Source organism: Rhinatrema bivittatum, chromosome 4 (assembly GCF_901001135.1).
Source record: "Rhinatrema bivittatum chromosome 4, aRhiBiv1.1, whole genome shotgun sequence".
Lineage (NCBI taxonomy): Eukaryota > Metazoa > Chordata > Amphibia > Gymnophiona > Rhinatrematidae > Rhinatrema > Rhinatrema bivittatum.
Window position 1 is genome coordinate 445,256,022 of NC_042618.1, and position 21,528 is coordinate 445,277,549.

General features: G+C 43.3%; 1 long non-coding RNA gene across 1 annotated transcript in view; it reads right to left on the reverse strand.

Annotated features, from left to right (window-relative positions):
- Positions 1-16,875, reverse strand: part of LOC115091360 — a 79,942-nt gene extending 63,067 nt beyond the window's left edge. The window contains exon 1 of the long non-coding RNA XR_003856680.1: positions 16,812-16,875. This is a non-coding gene — a long non-coding RNA (uncharacterized LOC115091360). The remainder of the gene's footprint in view (positions 1-16,811) is intronic.
- Between the last annotated feature and the right edge of the window lie 4,653 nt (positions 16,876-21,528).

Consider the following 21,528-nt stretch of genomic DNA (forward strand, 5'->3'; position numbering starts at 1 on the left):
ACAAGGAGTGGAGCCTGGGGCCCCAGAAGCTTGTCCTCCTGCCTGCCAGAAGCACCCTGGCCCTCTGGTGGTCCGCTGTGAAAGTACTGGGCAAGCTGAGAGAAGACAAGGGAGATTTCGGGAGACAGAATATCTCGAGGGACTGTTGTGTATCCCTGCATTCTGAGAGTCATTCAAAGAGGGAGTTACATATGGAAAGGATTTTTTTTTATTGGTTTTTTTTTTTAGTAAGTACTAGAATAAACCACAACTCATTTTACTTAGGAAAACGGATGGCTTTCAGAGGTTGAATGCCTTCACCATTGCCAAACTTTGGCCTGGATTTTCTAAAATCGCAGGCCTTAGTGAATCGCGCGGTACCGGGGGTGAAGTGGGGGGAGGGCCTGCGAAAGCCGGCAGCGATCGCACCACCACAGTGATAAGGGGCCTTACCTTTTCGCTGTCAGCGATGTCTTCGCCGTGTCCGCCCCGGTGCCGCCCCAACTCCTCCCCTTCTGGTGCCGACTCCGCCCCCATCTAGCCATCGCGTGCGAAAGCTATAGAAAATGACCCCCTTTATTTACTAAAGGTTTTCTCCCATTTTGTGTCTATGGGAAAAATGCTTATTTATATATTTATTATTTATTTTAAAATCTTATGTCCCACTACATCTTTTACATTGTTCAGCATGGGTTACAAAACACTACATTCATAATATTATTCATACAATGTACCGTACATGATTTAAAACATAAAACAAAAGTCATTTTTTAATTCTCAAATCAATACCTTAAAGCATTTTTAAACAAAAAATGATTTCAAACATTTCGGAAACGTCTTTACATCTGTCTCCTGCCTCAACACACTCAGAAGAGCATTCCATAATGTGAGCTTTGTGTAAGTAAAAGACCTTCTCCCAGTCATTTCTGATCTATAGTCGCGAAGTGGAGGCATTTTTAACAATCCAGTTCTTGACTCGTACCTCTCCAGTTTTTTTTAACTACATCACAAGGATATTCAGAGTATAAAAGGTTCTGTTTTAATACTAGTAATTTAAAATGTGAGCAGCTTTTCACTGGTAACCAATGTAATTCCTTTAATATTGGTGTTACATGCTCAAATCTACTTATCCCACTAAGCGCCCTGGCTGCCGCATGCTACTTACATGCGGATATGTTAATTTTTATGTACACAATTCTTTGAAAATTCACCCCATATCTCATTTGTTTGTGTTGTACATCTCTCAAGTAAACTTCCCCAAACACATTTTTTTTTAACCAAGACTAATAGTCTAAAATTGCTGTGAATACAGGGTCCAGGACAAGAAATGGAGAAATGCCCCAAAGGAAGTTGTAATTGAATTTGCAGCAGATGATGAACAGCTACAAAATAAATAAATAAATAAAGAAGAAAGTTTAAAAATCAGGCTAGAAGGTCAATTAAAAATCTGCGAAAGTATAAAAGGAAACAAGGCCATAGCTTCTTTTCTGCCTTGACTCAGATATCACAGACCTGGTAGTTGGGTGTTTTCATTTATAAAACTCTTAAAGATGTAAAGTGCACAGTCTCAGAAGTGACTGGATGTTTTGCAGTGAATATGGTTCAGGGTTTATTAATTGGTTCACTGTGACTAGGACTGGTGACAGCACCAATTTCAATTAGAAATTGCACGTCCCAGATGAAAGCTGCTTCTTTCATTTATATTTTCTCCTTTTTTTTTTTTTCTTTTTCATTCAAAGGCTTTGGACATCAACAAGCCCTGGTGTATGCCCTTTTAACTGACAGCTCCAATAATAAAAGGAAGGGAGCATGACCTAGCAACACTGTAAGCTAAAGGGTTGTCTGGTTGCAAACAGCAGGCTACAACTCGCCAGAAGCCAAAGGAGTCAATGACAGTCGGCTGATGGGGACCAGGCATCATCTGATAAGATTGGGGGGGGGGGGCCTAGGTAGCTGGAAGTTCAGTCAACAGCCTCATTAGTTTTTGGGGCAACCCCTTCTCTAGTTTTGGTAACTGTTTAGATGATCTGCTATAATCTGTAATATTAATAGAATAAAGTTGCATTTGTTATTTTGTATTCTCAGTACGTTGACACTGTCCCCTGATGCAGGCAGGCAGTCTGTGGAAACACTGCGGCGTCAGGCTTGTGCTGACACTGGAATTTAAAAGGCAAACAGTGCGGCGGAATGAGCACGTGACAGCACGTGACAGCGTCGCAGGGTGCATTTCCCCTGGAACCCTCACCTTTGATATGTGCTCAAGCATTGGGTTCAGAAACGCAAGCAACACAAAGAGCTTAGTTTTTTAATATTATCAGCGACACAGCGGAACGCCTCAGTGTCGCTTGGGTTTGTTGCCGCTCAAGTGTGTGTGTGACTTGCACAGGGGTCCCGCGGAGCTTTCTTTCTTTCTTAACATCTTTGCGATACCAGATTTGGCGCTTTTAAATCCTGTGTAATTGTGCTTTCCTAACATCATTAGCACAGCGGCCAGAGGGGAAGCGACAACGTCGTGTGAATTTGTTGAAGTACTTGTGATTTGTACATGGGTCCTGTGGAATTTTGTATTTTCAATGTCAGCAACACAGCAGCTTAGAGAAGAAGCTGTAGTGTCGCTTGGACTAACTGCTGTTTAAGGGCTTGAGACTTGCAGTGTGTAGCTGGACAAAGAAAGTGATTCTTAATTCATAGACTAGGACCAGTCTACATTGTAACAGTTGCTATTATTTATAGAACAGTTTGCAACATAAGATTGAAATTAGATTACTTGAGTCTTGGGGTGGATACATAGTATCAATAATATTATTACATATAGGTTGGCATGGTCCTTTTTTGGATAATAAGACATCCACATGTTTATGAGTTGTGCATTAAGTGACACGGTGACATAATGTACAAATGTTATTCTGACAAAAAGGATTTCTATGGTTTGCTTTTTGTTTCCTTTTTCTGTCTCTTTTTCTAACTTTCTTTTTTCTTAACCTTTTTGCCTTTTTTGTTTTCTTTAGTTTTTATTACAACATCACAGGGGTATATGATGTTAGAATTTTATACTTGGTAGTGCGGTCCAGCTATTATAATGTAATAATTGAATAAACAAAGATTTAGAGAGATGATTACAACTTTGACTGTCCTGTTTTATGGTCAAGGTTATTGTAGCTGTTTAGATGATTACAAAGTTTAGACCCTGATCTAAGGACTCTCTCTCTCTCTCTCTCTCTGGGAGTCCAAGGGCCCATCATTCAACACAGGGATGTAAAATGTCTTCTTGAACTCATCATCTACAAACCCACTGTGTCCCAGGATTCCCTGTAGGAGGGGAGCATTGTCTCCTAGTCCCTGGCATTGTCCGTTTGCAGTCTCTATTACAAATTATATAAATCATGCTGGAGGCCAAACTGTAGTTCCGACATAACTTTACTGCAGTTGATTCAAGCGTAAAGTGAACATCATTAACAAGACCAAGGGCCTCATTTTCCTAGACGGATCGAACGCGATACCAAGATGGGGGCGGAGTTGGCCCCGGAAGAGGAGGAGTCGGGGCGTCACCGAGGCCGACTCCTCGAAGACGCCACGCACGACGAAAAGGTAAGGCCGCGCCCAATAGCTACACCTTCTATGGTGGCGCTATTGGGTGCGAAACCGGCTAGCGCAGGACCGCCCTCCCCGGGTCGACCCCCTGCCCCTCATTACCTAAAGTATCTCAGGCCTGCGATACTTTAGAAAATGAGGCCCTAAATGGCAAACAGCTCTTTACATAAAATACAGGTTTTTCTGTATATCTTTGTGGCTCTGTGATTCTCTTCAAGTAGTTTCCCATCCAGATCCTTTCCCATTTACAAGGGGTAGTTTGCAAGTGTAACCCCCCTCTTGGTTGGAGGTTCCTAATACAGGGGTCACACAGTTTCAGAGCCACACTCTCTATGCTGGACCTTTTTATTCTTCTCACAGCTTCTTTGCAGTAGTTGGCACGTGGGAAGCCGGTGGGGAGGAGGGCAAACTTCGAGGGTCCTAGGTTTTTGGGGGTGAGAACCCAACACAGTCTCCTTAGACCTCTAATCACACCTTTGGCAGTACTGACTCCTGTAGGTGTCGTTGCCAGTTCTCAATCAGGAGGTAACAAAACAGGCAGGAGAGTGGGAGTGGTGTTCAAAAGAAGCAAGTTTACTGAAACTTAAAGAAGAATATCCCAGAAAGAACTGTGAAAATCATCCTCAGGAACAAAAGAATGAAAGCTCCCAGTATTACAGTCTCTTTATCCATCTCCAAATGTGAATCAGTGTCCAAAGTACCTTCCCAGTGACAGGAAAGAAAAACCCAGTTCTCCAAAAGATAGGCAGGGAGATGGTGGTGGAAAAATATCTCCTCCTTCTCGAGGAAACAAAAAACTCTCACAACAGTTCTTACACCTGGGACATCATACACTGTTACGGTCCTGCCCGCGAGGAGCGCGGGCAGGCCCTCACCTTTTCGCGGCCCAGCCGGGCTGCTGACGCTGCCGCGGCAGCCCCTCGCTGCAGTCCGGGCTCCTCTCCGGCTGTCTTTTGCCGCTTGCAGCGGGGCCGACCCGCCACGAGCGCTCCCTCGTGGTCGGGACCCCCGCTGTCTCTCCGGGCCGTCCCCGGCGTGCTCTGCCGCTCCCGGGGTCCTTGCCGGTGCCTGCAGCCAGCTCACCGTTTCTGCTTACCTGCTTCGGTTGTCGTGGCCGGGAGCCGTCCCAGCAGCCCTGCCATTTCTCCAGCTGCAGGGCAGGGCTGCCCCGACGTTCCTCTGGTTCTCCATGGCTCCTCCACGTGGCTGGGAACGCCACCAACGACCCAGCTCTCTCCAGCTTCCTAGGGCGCGAGCGCGCGCCTCCCGTCTATTCTTCAAACGCCAGCCAGGTGTGGCCCCTGCTGGCTCCTCCCTGGGCATTGTCCACCTCAGCTCTTCAAAAGGATTCCGCGTCCAGTCTGTCGTTGCCTTCGCAAGGAGTTGTTCACTCCTGAGTTCCTCGTTCCAGGAGCTGCCTTGTGTTCCAGCCTTCTGCAAGGTCCAGTGTTCCATATTTTCTGTTGAAGCTTCTTGTCCAATTGTTCCAGTCCTGATGTCTTCAGTTGTTCCAGTCCTGATGTTCGCTTGTTCCTGTTCCTGCCTTGAGGTCCGATCCCTATCCGGTATCCATGATCCAGTCCAGATATTACAAGCCTTGTACCTTGATCCTGAAACTTGCCTGAAAGCTAAATACCTTGTCTTGAATCTCCTGAAAGCTAGCACCTTGATCCTGTGTTCTCCAATGTCCTGGTACCTCGCGGCAAGCCACGCCGTGGTCCGTGACCAACCCTCGGGGAGGGCTGGTTAGGGCCATCTGTGATGCAAGCCATGTACCTCATTTCTAAATCCCTGAGAAGTCCTTGTTCCTGATTCTGTTTCCTTGATGTCGGTGCCAGATCCAGTTCCTGATCCAGTCCTATATGTGCTGCCCTTCGTCTCTGTCTGGCTCCTGAGCCTTCTGGCCTGTTGGGCCCTGGAGGGGCCAACAGGTGGGATTCGTCCCTGCGCTTTGGAGCTTCTGTCCTGCCAGCCGTCAGGGCTTCGGATGTCAGTATCCCAGCATCGGAGTTCGCATCGCCTGGTTCTCTCCTGCATTTTCCCGTTCTCTGCGTGGTCCGTGACCTGCCCTCCAAGGCAGTGTCCGGGACGCGTGGGACAGGGTGGCTCGTGTCTCAGTCCCAGGAGTGGTCTAAGCCGGGTACCCTGAGGGACTGTGCTCAAGTCTTCCTTCAGTCCTTGTTCCTGAGTCTACATCTGCATCTACAGTATCTCGCTTCTGAACCTACCTCAGTATCTTCAGTACCTCGCTTCTGAATCTACCTCTGCATCTACAGTACCTCGCTTCTGAACCTACTTCAGTATCTTCAGTACCGCACCTTTGAATCGACCTCCAGTACCTTACGTCTGAGTCTACGTCAGCACGTCCAGTACCTTACTTCTGAGTCTACGTCTGCACTCCCAGTACCTTGCTTCTGAGTCTACATCTGCACTCCCAGTTCACTGCTTCTGAGTCTACGTCTACACTTCCAGTACCCTGCTTCTGAGTCTCGTCTGAATCTATGTTCCAGTCTTCGCTGTCCTGGCCTCCATCGGGCCTGCCGCTTCATGCCGTACCCTGCGGCAGGTCCGAAAGGGCTGGGAATGGTCGGAGGACTGTTCACAAGACCAACATTGCATTGTTGGGTCTTCCGAAGCATGCAGGTCCGGAGGAGGGCCTGTCGCCTGGTCATCACTCCAGTCTTGCTTCCGTCCTACCCATGCTCGGGCATGCCACGCCTCCCGCGGCCCTCTTCGGAATCCTCTGGTGTCGAGCCGCGGCCCAAGGACACACCTCTCTCAGGAAGTGGGATCGCTCTCCTAGCGCTCCACAACATACACTGCACTCTGGGTGGAGAGTGATGCAGTACTCTGGATCCTGATGACTCTGAGCTCAGGAACCAAGATCCAATCCCCTCAGGCGGGGGGTTACCCTTCTGTGCTGGAACTGGTCCAAAAAAATGTATTTTTTATTTATTTGCATGATTTTCTATACCGACATTCGTTTAGTAACATCGCATCGGTTCACAATTAACATGAAGGATAGCAACAGTGCTTTACAACTGAAACTGAGAAGACAAATATGAAACTGAAAAATACAATAAAGATAATACAACTAATTAATGATAAATAGGAATAAAATATTTAACTAAAGGGAATAAATATGGAGAGATAGTCAACTCTCTTAAAGTTAAATAGCCAACTCTCTTAAAGTTAAAAAAAAAAATCCTCTCTTTCTTCACGTTCTCTACAAGACAGAACCCTCTAAGTCTGTGAAGGCTCTGGCCAGCACCTGGGACAGATCTAAAAATACAAAGGTATCACAGCAGATGGAAACAGAGAAACTCTTTGGTAAGAGTTTGAAGCTACCATTACAGGAAGCTTCCCTCCAGCCCTAGGCTGGTCTGCTTGGGTTCATTAGTGGTTACACTAACTCTATTCCCAATTTTCTCATACCTTACTTTAGATGTCTGCAGTTTCTCAAAACCTTTCCAACACTTTTGGTACCTGAATGGCACCTTACACTCTTCTTCCAAAAATATATTGGTAATATTTCAAATTGTTAACACCAGATGGGTACCACTTTTCTTCTCTACTTTTCCCTCCTACTACAGGAACACTGAGGGAATGTTCCAGGTTCATCTAACAACTCTGTGGTTGTAGTTTTGAATTCACCAGCTTAAAGAACTTAGATGATCAAAACAAAAATTGAACCAGTACCTAAAGTCCATAAAACAGGGGAAAGGTGGATAAAAATCTTCCCCCAACAGAAAAAATAAAAAGGGAAAAGAAATAGGAACTTAAGCAAAATGCCTCTGCCTTCTCCAAAATGAAATTTAAATCCACACTGCATACAGCAGGCTCTGCTGTTTATAGTGGAGACCCATTGCCATGGCTGCAGCCCATATTGGGGAGCTGAGCACCAAATGGCTTGGTCCTAGCACTGGCATTCTGCCTATATGAATTTCAGAACATTAAAAGGGCATAGCAGGGCTCTTACAATACCCTACTAAAGCTTGTTGGTAAGACATGCAGGAGAGGAGGCTGGATGTAACTTGCATGCCCATTTCTCCAGGGTGGAAAGAAGGAAAGGAGAAGAGAGCAAAACCTGACTTAGATAAGGAGCAATTTCCTACAAGTGGTCAAGCTTCTGCGACTGGCAACTAGGATATATCCTTAGCAGTGTAGACCAAAATAACTGGGCAGACTGGATGGGCCAATTGCCCTTTATCTGCCATCATCTATTATATTACTGCAATACTATGATGTGAACGCTTCCTTCATCTGTGCAACCAACAAGTCTGAGTTTTAATCACTACTGCTGAGTCTCTCAAAAGCTTCCACTTAAAAAAGAACATACAAGCTTTCATAAGACTTACCACTCTTTGGGCCTTATTAAAAAAAAAAGGAATATTCCACAATCTGTGCCTATGGAAACAGTCTTAATTAAATAGGGTCTTTTACATGATATAACACTAAGCATATTTCTCTCTGAGAACAAAGACACAGCACTAAGACAACTTGTGAATCACTTATAATTAAATTTTCTCTGTGTGTGTAGAAAATCTATCTATCTATCTATTTCTACACACACAGAGAAAATTATATATATATATATATATATATATATATATATATATATATATATATATATATATATGCTAACTAATCCTCCCTGGCACCCACCTATTATAGGGTATATACTCACAATAAAATTGTACACATAATTATATATATTAACTCTCTGTCAAAAGCCTTATTACTTTGAAAACAAAATTTCTTCAAATTTTCCCACCTCTAAAGCCACAGAAACTATCACAATGAGGTATTAAATCCACCTTTCTCCAGTCCTACAGAATCACACCTGTCTCCAGAGATCTACTGAATGGTGGACCCATCAGCACTTATTTGAGTTCCCTTAATATCTATCTGGCCCTATGGCTTTGTCCATACTCAGGTTTTTCTAACGCAACATGAACTGTTTTGGAAATGACATGGTCTCTACCCCACCATCACAGGTATACACATACATATATACATACATACATGTAGCCCCTCTGTGGCTTGTTTAATCAAATACAGAGGCGGAAAGCAAGATTTTCAATAGTATTCCCTCCATATGCTAGTTAAAAGCAGAAGAAACAGTTCTTGATTTTGCTGAAGTCAATACAGAATGGGAACCTTAAATGGAGTACATCTAAGAACATAAGAATTCCCGTGCTGGATCAGACCATGGTCCATCAAGGTTAGCATCCTGCCTCTGACAGTGGCCATTCCAGGTTGCAAATACCTGAGAGATCCCATAAAGTAGTCTAATTCCTCCTACTCCTTCTAGGGATAGGAATAGCTATTTTTAGTCTACTTGGCTAATAATGTGTTATTGACCTTTCCTCCAGGAACTTGTCTGAACTTCTTTTAAATGCCACTATGCTAGTTAAGAAGATAAGAACATAAGATTTGCCATACTGGGTCAGACCAAAAGTCTATCAAGCCCAGTATCCTGTTTCCAATCCAGACCATAAGTACTTGACAGGATCTCAAAAGGTTGATAGATTCCATGCTGCTTATCACAGAGATAAGCGGTGGATTTCTGCAAGTCCATGATAATAATGGTTTATGGACTTTTTTTTTCCAGGAACCTGTCCAAACCACTTAAAACCCAGCTATACTAACAGCTTTCACCACATCCTCTGGCAACAGATCCCAGAGTTTAATTATGCATTGAGTAAAACAATATTTTCTTCTATTTGTCTTAATATTTCACCTAGAAACTGCATTCCATGTCCCTTAGTCTTTATACTTTTTGAAAAAGTAAACAACCAATTCACATTTACCTGGTCCACTCCAGCCATTATTTTATAGACCTCTATCATATCTCTCCTCAGCTGTCTCTTCTTCAAGCTGAAGAACCCTAACCTTTTCAGACTTTCCTCATAGGGGAATCATTTCCATCTCCTTTATCATAGATTCCACAAATTGACAGTGCGCTGAGTGAAAAAGTACTTTCTACAATTTGCTTTGAATCTGCTAATTGTTAGTTTCACAGAGTGTCCGTTTGTTTAAGTATTTATTTGAATGGGTTAAAAAAAACCCATCCTTTATTTACCCGTACCACCCCACTCGTGATTTTATAAACTTCTATCACGTCCCCTCACAGTCATCTCTTTTCCAAGGTGAAGAGCCCTGGCCTGTGTAGTCTGTCATCATAGGAAAGAAGTTTCACCTTCTTTATCATTTTTGTCACCCTCCTCTGCACCTTTTTTAGTTCTGTTATATCTTTCTTGAGAAGGGGGTGACCAGAACTGCACACAAAACTCAAGTAGGGGTCACAACATGGCTCGATCCAGAGGCAGTGTTGTGGGAGTCTCTGTTTGGTGGACCCTTGGGCCGACCTGCTGGAGACTGGGAAAGGTGGACAATGTCTCTAGTGAATAGCAGGCCGGGAGGCAGATGTTCAGGCAGGACGTAGATGCTCTTCACCCTGGAAGCTGGTACTCCCCCGGGAGGAGCCCGTAGGAGCCCGGCCGCTGGGACTTAGGCAGGTTGTGGATCAGGACAGGTAACTGGAACCAGACTAGGACAGTAGCAATACTGTAACTGGGCTCGGGTACTGGAACCAGGCAGGAACTGTAGCACGATTCGGGTACTGGAACCAGGCAGGTACTGTAGCAGGCAAGCAGGAACCAGGCAGGTACTGTAGCAGGCAAGCAGGAACCAAGCAGGTACTGTGGCAGACAGGCAGGAACCAGGCAGGTACTGTAGCAGGAACGGAGCGACGAAGCAAGGCGAGTCACTCCGGGGCACAGTGCAACAGGAAACCGGGAGGCAAACCCGTTGCAAGGCAAAGACTGGATGACCGCGGCTGGCTTATCAAGGCTGCAGCGTCTGACTTCAGGAGTTGGGCGGAGTCACCACTGGCGGGAAACAGCCTAGAAAAGCGCCCAAGTGGCGCGCGCGCCTAGGAGCCGGGCGTCCAGAGGAGACCTCACAGCGGCGCAGCCCCAGTGGGGACACCGCCAACCAGGCCACAAACCAGGCCTCTGGAAGTGGGAGCCAATCCGGGAGCCCGGAGGTAAGGGCCTGGCCGTGGTGCTCGCGGCCAGAACCACAACAGGCAGTACGATATTATTTTCTGTTTTATTGTCCATTCCTTTTTGGATCATTCCTAACATTCTATTTGCTGTTTTGACCACTGCCATGCATGGAGCAGAGGCTTTCAATGTATTGCCCACAAAGACTCCAAAGTCCTTTTCCTGGGTAGTGACTCCCGATACAGAACTCCCATACTTAGGAATATTTTTCCCTATGTGCATCACTTTGCACTTTTCCACATTAAATTTCATCTGTCATGCAGTTGCCCAGTTTCCTTGTCTCTGTGATGAGCGGTGTTGGGTATGAGCCCTTGGTGCTACAGCGTAGTTGACACAGCCTTGTAGGCGAACCTACAAGTCCTACGCCAACAGCTGGCGAACCCGCCCTGAAGCGGAACAGACTGGAACTTTACATATACCAGCCACCTACCCCTCAGATTGAGCCCTTGGGTTCTGATGGCTGGCAGGACCTAGGTGGGTTCCTAAGGCAGTAGGATGAGCAAGAGTCAAGAACATGCTGGGGTCAGAACAGGCAGCAGACAGTGGATACTGAGAAGAGGCCAAGGGTCGGGGCAGGTGGCAGGCAAGCGTATTCAGGTCCAAGTCTGAAGCAAGAGTTCAGTACCAGAGATCAGGTTGATGAAAGGATGAGGACAGGTGAGAAAACACTGGTGAGAAAACACTGGCAAGGCTAGGCAAGGCAAGGCAGGACAAGACAAGCTGGACGAGGCAATGCTGGAAGAGGCAGGCTGGGCAAGGCAGGACGAGGTGAAGCAGGAGCAGGATCGCTGGAACAGGAATGCAGGAGAAACATGCACTGCACTAGGCAGGAGACCCATTGCTGAGGCGCCGGCTGGAAGCGTGGCTGGAGTTTAAATCCCCTGCCGACGCTGCCATCATCTCCTGGCACCTCTGCTCCTTTCCCACCACGGGGCCTTTAACAGTGGGTGCGCGCCATGTGCGTGCGCCTGGCGGAATGTCGACAGAAGAGCGATGGTGACGTGCCAGCAGCGTCGGCGCTCCTTCAGGACCTGGGGCCAGTTGGTGAGTGCAGTCTGTCACAGGCCTACCCCGCGGCCAGCCGGGCTAACAGTCTCACAGGTCCTTCTGCAATTCCTTGCAAGCTGCTGTCATTTAACAACTTTCATTAAGTTTGTGTCATCTGCAGATTTGATCACCTTGCTCGTCTTTCCCTTTTCCAGATCGTTTATGAATATGTTAAACAGCACAGGTCCCAATACTGATCCCTGTGGAATTCCACTAATGACCTTTCTCCATATGGAAAACTGACCATTTAATCCTACCCTCTGTTTCTGTCCTTTTAACCAGTTATCAGCCCCTAATAGTACATTGCCTCCTATCTCATGACTTTGCAATTTCTTGAGGAGTCTCTCATGGGGGACTTTGACAAATACCTTCTAAAAATCCAAATACAATACATCAACTGGCTCACCTTTATTTGCATGTTTATTTACACCTTCAAAAAATTATTGACTACCTACTTTGATAAAAGCAAAAATGTTTCATGACATTTTTTTACTAGGGGGTAGCTTGATCATCTCACCTCATAAATGCTCTATGGAAAGGAAAACATGTTTGAAAATAATCTTCTCTTGACAACAGTGCCATCTAAATTTGTTTCCAATAACGATTTGAAAGCAGTGAATAACGGCTACTGAAGAGGGCTTGGTGTAAAACTACCATAGTTATCTTTCCGAGTAAGTACTGCACAAACAAGATCTATACATGCCTGCTTTTATGCAAATTCCCAAGTTTAAGTTAAGATTTGTGAGGAATTCTGCAAACAAAACTGTAAAATAGTACTATTTTCTACATCTTTGCCATGAAAAATACACTCTATTTTGCTTTATTTTAACTTTGTAATGAAAAAAATGCCTTCCATGTATCACCCCGGGGCTGATATCCCATAACAGGACATCAAGAGGCGTCTTTAAATCCTCAGGCTTCTGATGGCTCAAAGTGACCTTTCTAGCATTAAGCCCCTCTGAGTCCAAGATTCCTTGTTGGGGTGGGGAGGAGGGTTAAAGAATATCTCCAAGACTCTGAGCATTGTTCAATTCATATTTTACCCATTACAGTCTTTTTTGGTATTCAACAGTAATAATTACGCTGGAAGCAGAAAGTGATTTCCAACTTTACTTAACAAAGTCAGCATGGCTTTACCCAGGGCAAGTCTTGCCTCACAAATCTGCTTCACTTTTTAGAAGGAGTTAATAAACATGTGGATAAAGGTGAACCGGTAGATATAGTATACTTGGATTTTCAGAAGGCGTTTGACAAAGTTCCTCATGAGAGGCTTCTAGGAAAAGTAAAAAGTCATGGGATAGGTGGCGATGTCCTTTCGTGGATTGCAAACTGGCTAAAAGACAGGAAACAGAGAGTAGGATTAAATGGACAATTTTCTCAGTGGAAGGGAGTGGGCAGTGGAGTGCCTCAGGGATCTGTATTAGGACACTTACTTTTCAATATATTTATAAATGATCTGGAAAGAAATACGAGTGAGATAATCAAATTTGCAGATGACACAAAATTGTTCAGAGTAGTTAAATCACAAGCAGATTGTGATAAATTGCAGGAAGACCTTGTGAGACTGGAAAATTGGGCATCCAAATGGCAGATGAAATTTAATGTGGATAAGTGCAAGGTGATGCATATAGGGAAAAATAACCAATGCTATAATTATACAATGTTGGGTTCCATATTAGGTGCTACAACCCAAGAAAGAGATCTAGGTGTCATAGTGGATAACACATTGAAATCATCGGTTCAGTGTGCTGTGGTAGTCAAAAAAGCAAATAGAATGTTGGGAATTATTAGAAAGGGAATGGTGAATAAAATGGAAAATGTCATAATGCCTCTGTATCTCTCAATAATTAGACCGCACCTTGAATACTGTGTACAATTCTGGCCGCCACATCTCAAAAAGGATATAATTGCAATGGAGAAGGTACAGAGAAGGGCGACCAAAATGATAAGGGGAATGGAACAGTTCCCCTATGAGGAAAGACTAAAGAGGTTAGGACTTTTCAGCTTGGAGAAGAGACGACTGAGGGGGGATATGATAGAGATGTTTAAAATCATGAGAGGTCTAGAACGGGTAGATGTGAATCGGTTATTTACTATTTTGGATAGTAGAAAGACTAGGGGGCACTCCATGAAGTTAGCATGGGGCACATTTAAAACTAATCGGAGAAAGTTCTTTTTTACTCAATGCACAATTAAACTCTGGAATTTGTTGCCAGAGGATGTGGTTAGTGCAGTTGGTGTAGCTGTGTTTAAAAAAGGATTGGATAAGTTCTTGGAGGAGAAGTCCATTACCTGCTATTAAGTTCACTTGGAGAATAGCCACTGCCATTAGCAATGGTAACATGGAATAGACTAAGTTTTTGGGTACTTGCCAGGTTCTTATGGCCTGGATTGGCCACTGTTGGAAACAGGATGCTGGGCTTGATGGACCCTTTGTCTGACCCAGTATGGCATTTTCTTATGTTCTTCTTAAGATGGAAAATTGATGAAACTCTTCTTTTATAAATTCTTATTCACATACCATCCATTTACACTGTTAGTTTCCGATAAATTTGTGAGTTTATATTTCCAATTAATTAGTTCTTGTCTTGGAGCCAATTTATTCTTTTATTCCTGATCCTTTAAATTGCTATTGATAGTTTTAAAGCCTCCTCCTAGAAAGTTAGGGAATAGAATATTAAAACAACAGTTTTGTTGGCATAAAGTCCAGTTGTTCATATCTTTGTTCAGCGGTGGCAGAATATACTTATTACTTGTTATCCTTTCTCCATACTGTCTTTGTTGGTACCTGGAGGGTATCACTGGTCTTCACTAACATCCAATCCTCCAGGAATGAATGGTAATTCATTTTCTGCAGAACTTCCAAGAGTTCGCTGGATCTCTCTCAGTGAGACACTCCAAATACCTTGTGAGTGTTAAGCACTGAGTCCCTGAATCCTGAGAAATTCAGGTAGATGTTGAAAAAATAAAGTTAGCTTGAAAACATAACAAAAAATGAGAGAGGATGGATAAAAATTCCTTCATCTGCAAATCAGAAGGGATAAAACTTGGCTTGATTAAGGTTGGTAAAAGGCAACCTTTCTCCTGTTCCATACCCAGGTCTTTTCCTGGATGCCCAAAGACCCTTTTTCAAAAATAAATACAACAGAACCAGGAGCAGGAACAGAGACATCCTTCCTCCTGTAAGGGATAAACAGAAATCCACACCACAAAATGGTGGCACTGGATTTATAGTTAGGAGACACTACCACTACAGCCTCCCGCATGGAGGAGCTGAAACCCAACAAACTACTGTGTCTATTCCCCATGTTAACATGGGGCAATTCTCTTGCTAGAGACCCAGTAGGGTTACTTTTTAGACTTTCTTGAACTTTATAACTTAGATTTATTGTTGAAATAATAGAATATTTTGTCCATGGCTAGAATCACTCAGGGTGACAACACTAAATAAATAAATAAATAAATAACTTCAACAGAAAACCTGCCAAAATGTTTTTTTGGACTAGGTATGGTGATGTTCTTAGATGCTGATCCAGACACTTAAGGAGTTGATATTCAAAGGGATCTAGCTGCCTTATTATGGAGTAGGGGGACTACATCCCTAGAGGTTAAACTTGTCTGCCATTGAGTGGCTAAATCTAGTCACAAGAAGGGCTGGGAGTCTTTGGTTGTGTCGGGGAAACAACTTAGTCAGCTATATCTGGCTAAGTTTAAACACCTAGCCCTAGTGGACTAGGTTATGGCCAAAAATGAGCTTTGACCTAGCTGGCCAAAGTCTAGACAGCTAAGTCGGATATGCAGCCTGTTCTGAAAATGCACCCCAAGCTGATTGCCATGTGTGGAGCCTAGGAAGGAAATTGTTTTCACCATGGTACAAAATTGGTTACAGATGAACAGCGGTTTTGTTTTTTTTTTATTTACATTCCCTTGGATTACCACATAAAGATAGCTGCAAGGCAATAAGAAGAGAGTTTGACTAGATGGCTCTTTGGTCTTCTTCCAACCTACCCAGCTAAGTTGCTGAGCAATAAAATATCTGTAGCCCTTTAATTTGCTTGGTTGGGCCTGTCGTTGTGGGGTCTTTGAAAGTTGGCAGCGTGCTGTTGAGCTGTATTTGAAGCTTTGGAGAAAGTGCTCGCCAGATCTCTCTGATTATGGACCCTGTTGAAACCCAGTCAATAACCTAACAGTCCACTAAACGTCACTTTTCTTCATGCTTCCCACATCCTCATAAGATGCATTTCTTTTCCCTTCCTTGCCTCTGCTGCAGCAGTAGCTATAAAAATCCAGCATTTCAGGTGATCAGATCTAAATACCATGATCATTGCATTACAGCTTCTTCCTCAGGATAAACTCCAAACATCTTGATAGCTGATCCTCCAGGAATTAACAAAGGAAACAAACCTGCTCAATGCAGATATTAAAAAGATTTGTTTGTGCTGTAACTGCCTCCTGCTACTTCATCCTATTAAATTTCTGTATTTTACAATCTGTGCCAGCCTCCTAGCTGCAGTGAGGAACACTCTCATTCAGTTTTGTCATCAAATGGCTGTTTTTTGCTGCTTTATATTGAATGTCTGTGAGGGAAATTCTTGTTTTCTGTCACCACGTTTATATATACTTAAAATGTTTGCCTTGAATCCTTCAAGCCTTCTAAACATCTTATCAGTTTTACCCGACGGGGCTTGAAACACATAGCGTACTGCACTGATTTGTGCACTAGCTTTCAATTACCATTCTTATCTTTATTAGTTTGATCTTAATGTTACTGCTGTTGATATGCCCAACATGAATCCTTGTGCCAATGAGCTTTTCTCGCCGACTGCTGTTAAGTGGCATGAAAATAAAATAATAAAAAAAGAAACCAAACCTGGACAGCCTACAGATATATCAGGTTTCAGCATTGTGCCCCGCTCACTGCTTCTTCAATTCAATTTCATTTTGCCTTTTCTACTACCTCGACAGGGTGTACCGGACCCCTCGTGCCCGCCCTTACCCTTTATCACTGCCGCAGCCTAGAGGTAAGGACGAAGCGTTGTCTGCTTGCACATTGACGGGTGCCTGAGGGCAGGCCATGGGTGCGTGGCACCATTGTGATCAGTAGCGTCAACCACGGCCACTTACCGCATCGGAGCGGAGAGAGCACGGTGGATCTGGTTGATCGATACACACACATCTCTCAACTGAGTTTTCATCTGAAGTGAATTACAATGACAAACTGTAAATTGCTTCTTAACAGATGGGATGCCACCATCCCCTTTATCTAGTACTGATTAACTAGGTCAGAGCCGTATTTTTTGTTTGGTTCAGTACGCGTTAGATAAAGTTGAAAGTTAATATTTAATAATGGTAACATTTTAATAGCATGGGTAATGCTGAGCAGAGAGCATTCTTTTATTAATATCAGCAGAAGAAAGGAACCGTGCAGCCTTGATTTCAGAGAAAGCTTTGGATAAGATTTTATACATCGCAAACTACTATGAATCCATTTTATTTGTGGTGTATTTTACAACTGGTCAGGAATAGATGTTTAGGAATGAATGCATTTTCAATGATCTTGTGTTCTTTCTCACATCCTGCCCCTGGTTTCAAGCAAACATTAGTATTCCTTTAGATTCAAGGTACTTAAAATGAGCCATTAGGAGGAATCAATCATGATCGTTCTTTTCCTGCCTGTTTTCAGGACTAGTGACAAAATGAGGACCTGTTGCTCAGCTTTTTGGCAAAGATAACTGTAGAATCAAAGACAGATTTTGAGCTATGAGTCTTTTTTTTTTTTTTTTTTTGCCAAGATTAAAAAGCTATTGAAGGTGGGAGGGTTAACTCCCTGCCACTCAACCCCACTTAGGGCACAGTGAGGTAACGACCATTGCAAAGTAGGAGCATTAAACCTTTTGTTAATCCTCCCCCCTCCCCCCTCCCCCCTCAAACAAGGCATAGCATACTCAGCCTTTATGCTATACCATAGAGTCATAAAATAAAGTTTTCTTATCAAAACACCAATGGATTAGTATGCAAAGGTTTCAGCAACTCATCTCTCATCTATCCCTTAGTTTTAATGCTCCAAATATTATAAAACAAGGTTCCCCCAAATTTTCAGGTGATGCAACAGATGGCACTGACAGTTTCTTTCACTCTACAATGTTTTGCTATCCTGCTCTCTCTCCTGCTGAATTTGCTACTGTACTGGTGTGTTTTTTTTGTTCCTCGGGTGACTCATTTAGCATTTTCATTAGCCTGCTCTGCCTCCTATACAAAGCACTCTGAGGTCCATATTCAGACACAGTCTGGCTAGCATATTAGTTAGCCGGATAAATGTGCATGGCTAATTTTGGAGGTATTTTCAGTAGTGAAACCACACTATTGAATATAGCCCGCCATCTTAAAGTTATCCGGCTAACTATAGCCACTTTAGGGCACCTCTTTGGCCTGACCAGACTTAGCCGGCTAAGTCATCCGGCTAACTCTGATGGAGTTAGCTGATTAACTTAACTGGCTAACTCGACTATTCCCAGTTACGCCCCCAGAATGCCCCTAACTTACAGGGTCATTTATCACTTCACATTAGGGCCTTAATCTAGCTTCAAACATGCTAGGTAAAAAGTGCAACAAGCTAGGTAGAGAGTGCATTGTACAAATCCACTCCTCTTGTACCTTTCATCAATTGAAATGACAGAAAATCTTCAGTGATGTGTATGTTCCTGTTTGTACCTCCTACCCCAGCCTCCCAAACCCTACTTCGAGTTAAAAGTGCCCCCCTCTTTCAGTGGTATAAATAGAGTGACATATTGATGCCTATATAAAGGTGCTCTCTCTTTCTCTCTCTCTTGCTTGCATATTGCGAGTGCTATATTTATAGCATTTTGATAAATCTAGGGGTTAGCTGGCTAGTTGGCTAAATCTAGCCACTTAACTTATAGCAGTTAGAATTTAGCCAGGTATGTACCCAAATATTTATTTAGCAGGCTAACTTCTGAGTATATGAACCTCTCTGTTCCAAACTGTGACTTCCTGGACATCCGGCTGTTCTCTGTATCACGAGTAAATGATGGGTGTCCTTTAAAACCACTTTCTTGAAATAATACCAATACTGACATAATGCCCATTTAAAAAAATGTGTTTCTAAAAATGTAAGAGGATTATCTAGTTCACAGTTTGACTGCAGCCTTCCTTTGATTAATTGCTGGTCAAAACCATTATTCACTATCATGGGAAACACCGAGATAAGAGGTTAATGGCAGTTTCTAATGGGGTCAGTGTCTCCAAATAGGTTTGTCTTGCACGTATCAAGACAAGAATGAACCTCACCCTTAATGCTGTGTATGATTTCAAGCTCTCAAATTTACTGCTTTTGACTTAGATCCAATGTAGTGTCAAACACTTGGGTTTTCACTTGAGCTGAAGATTGCTTCTTGGCCCTTATGAATACACTGGTATTGTGTTAGATGGTATTTCTGGCTAAAGCTTTTACTATACTTTGTACATACTTGCGGATTAGCCATATGACCTTCTGGTGTGTTTTTAGGCAAGCTCTCAGACTGAAATATTTGCTACATGAAATACAAGAAAACTGTAAGCAAGATGAGCCCATGTATTTTCGGTTTCAATTATTTTCCTGGAATTGATGCTATAATTGTGTTGTTATTCTATGCAGTTCTTCTATATCTTTTTCATGGATATTATTTACTTGTTTATCTGTACCTAAGAGAGTCATGTCTTAAGAGAGTGAATAATAAAACCAATTATGTTGATTATTTCTGAGTTAAAGTTGAATGAGATAAATGCCAGGACCTTCTCTAAAACAGGAAACCATCATGAGAACTGGCTTGGTCTGCTCACCCACAAATTAACTTCTGAAGCATACTGGGAAGCCTACAGCTTTACTGCAGAAGCGTTATTGTGAATTCTGCTGTCTTGGTTAGTTTATATTGATAAGTAAAAAATATAATTTATAACAATCTATATTACTTAATAATAACTAACCAAGATCAATCAAAATTCACACTAATGCTTCTGCAATAAAACCATAAGCTTTCCACTAAGCCTTAGAGGTTAATTTGCGGGTGAGATGATCAAACCCAATCCCTTAGAACAGAGGTTCTCAACCCAATCCTCAGAACACATCTAGCCAGTCAGGTTTTGAGGATATCCACAATGAATATGATTGAGATTAGATTTGCATAAAATCGAGCCAGTGCATGCAAATCTAGCTCATGCATATTCATTGTGGATGTTCTGACTGGCTAGATGTGTCCTAAGGACTGGGTTGAGAACCCTTGCCTTAGAACACAGTTCCAATGGTGGTTTCTGCTTCTGAAGAAGGTCTTAGGGGCCATGCTATGAAACTATAAGGGGGTAGACTCAGAACAATGTCAGGAAATATTTATTTAAGGAAAGGGGTAGTAGATGCATGGAATGCCCTCCAGGAAAAGATGGTAAAGACAAGAATGGAATTGAAACGGGCATGGAATAAACACAGAGGATACCTAGTGTCACAAGGATGGAAATCAGGATAACCTTTGTTGTAACATTTCTGCATGGGGTAATCTGCACAGAGAAGCAATTATTAGGGATGTACAAAAAAATGCAACAAATACAAAAAAATGCAACAAATGAGGTCAAGTTTGGTTCATTGTGAATAGAATGAACTAAAAATAGCCTCTTTCAAAAACACCCCCAAATTTTTTGATACTTTCATATTTGTTGCCAAAAAAAAAGGGAGGAGGGGCCTATGTCAGGACTAGACCTCAGCACCAAGGCTTGGTACCGGTGCTGATGCCTGGTCCCAGTCCCAAGGCTTAGGCCCAGTCCTAATTTCCAGGTCTAAGCTCAATCTGAACCTGACGCTTAGACCTAGTACTGGGTTCTGGCCCTGAGGCCTAAGTATGGGTTGGGTTCAGTGCCAGGCTGGGACCCAATACTGAATCCTGGTCCTAGTGCCAAGATCTAGGCCTGGACTGTGCTTGGTGCTAAGGCCTGGCCTTGAGGCAAATTCTCAGTGCAAAGGCCTAAGCCCAGTACTGGGGCCTGCTGTTGAGGCCTGGTCCAGGTGCCTAGGCATAGCCCTGGTCTGGTATCAGTGAAATAATTGTAACATGTGCATGTAATAACCCTCAGTTTATGCATGGAAGCAGGTTATTTTACAAAGTTGACTGACATATGTGCATTTCTCACTTATGAAAATACTTGTGCATATACTTCCAAGCACCAGTTTGCTGAGACCTCCATCAGTTGACCCAGACTTTCATCAGTTCACCCATACCCTCCACCATTTACTCCATACCACCCCCACCAAATAAACTGCAGACAAAAGAGAAGTCAATTTAATGACCACAACGTGATTAGAAGGTGTAAATAAAAAGGCATGTGTGCATGTTTTGATGATGTTTACACATACTTCATTGATGAAATCTGTACTTCCAAACTCTGACCTGGAATGCCCTCATAACACCCTCTTTGTCCATGCCTCCTTTTCTGGACGTCTATGCCCTGCCTTCTGAAAATTTGCTTGCTGTGCACAAAGGCTACTTATGTGTGCATGTGCCAGTTTTACGCACACAATCCCCATGTAAATCTTTGAAAATTACTCTTAAAAATCTGAATTTCACACTAATGGGCAACCTGTGCAATTCAAGAAATGTGGGTCCGATCAGCCCCCTTCTGTGGCCTCTGATGATGAAGTGTATATGATGGGGTTTCAGATGTTATATTTGTGTAGGGCCACTGGATGTAATTCTCACAGGAGGAGCCGACCGATGCACGCCTTCCTATTGAGTTTAAAATAAGGAAAGGGTCCAGAAGCCACTTGGTTTCGTCTCCCGGGGTTGAGAGGGAAGGCAGG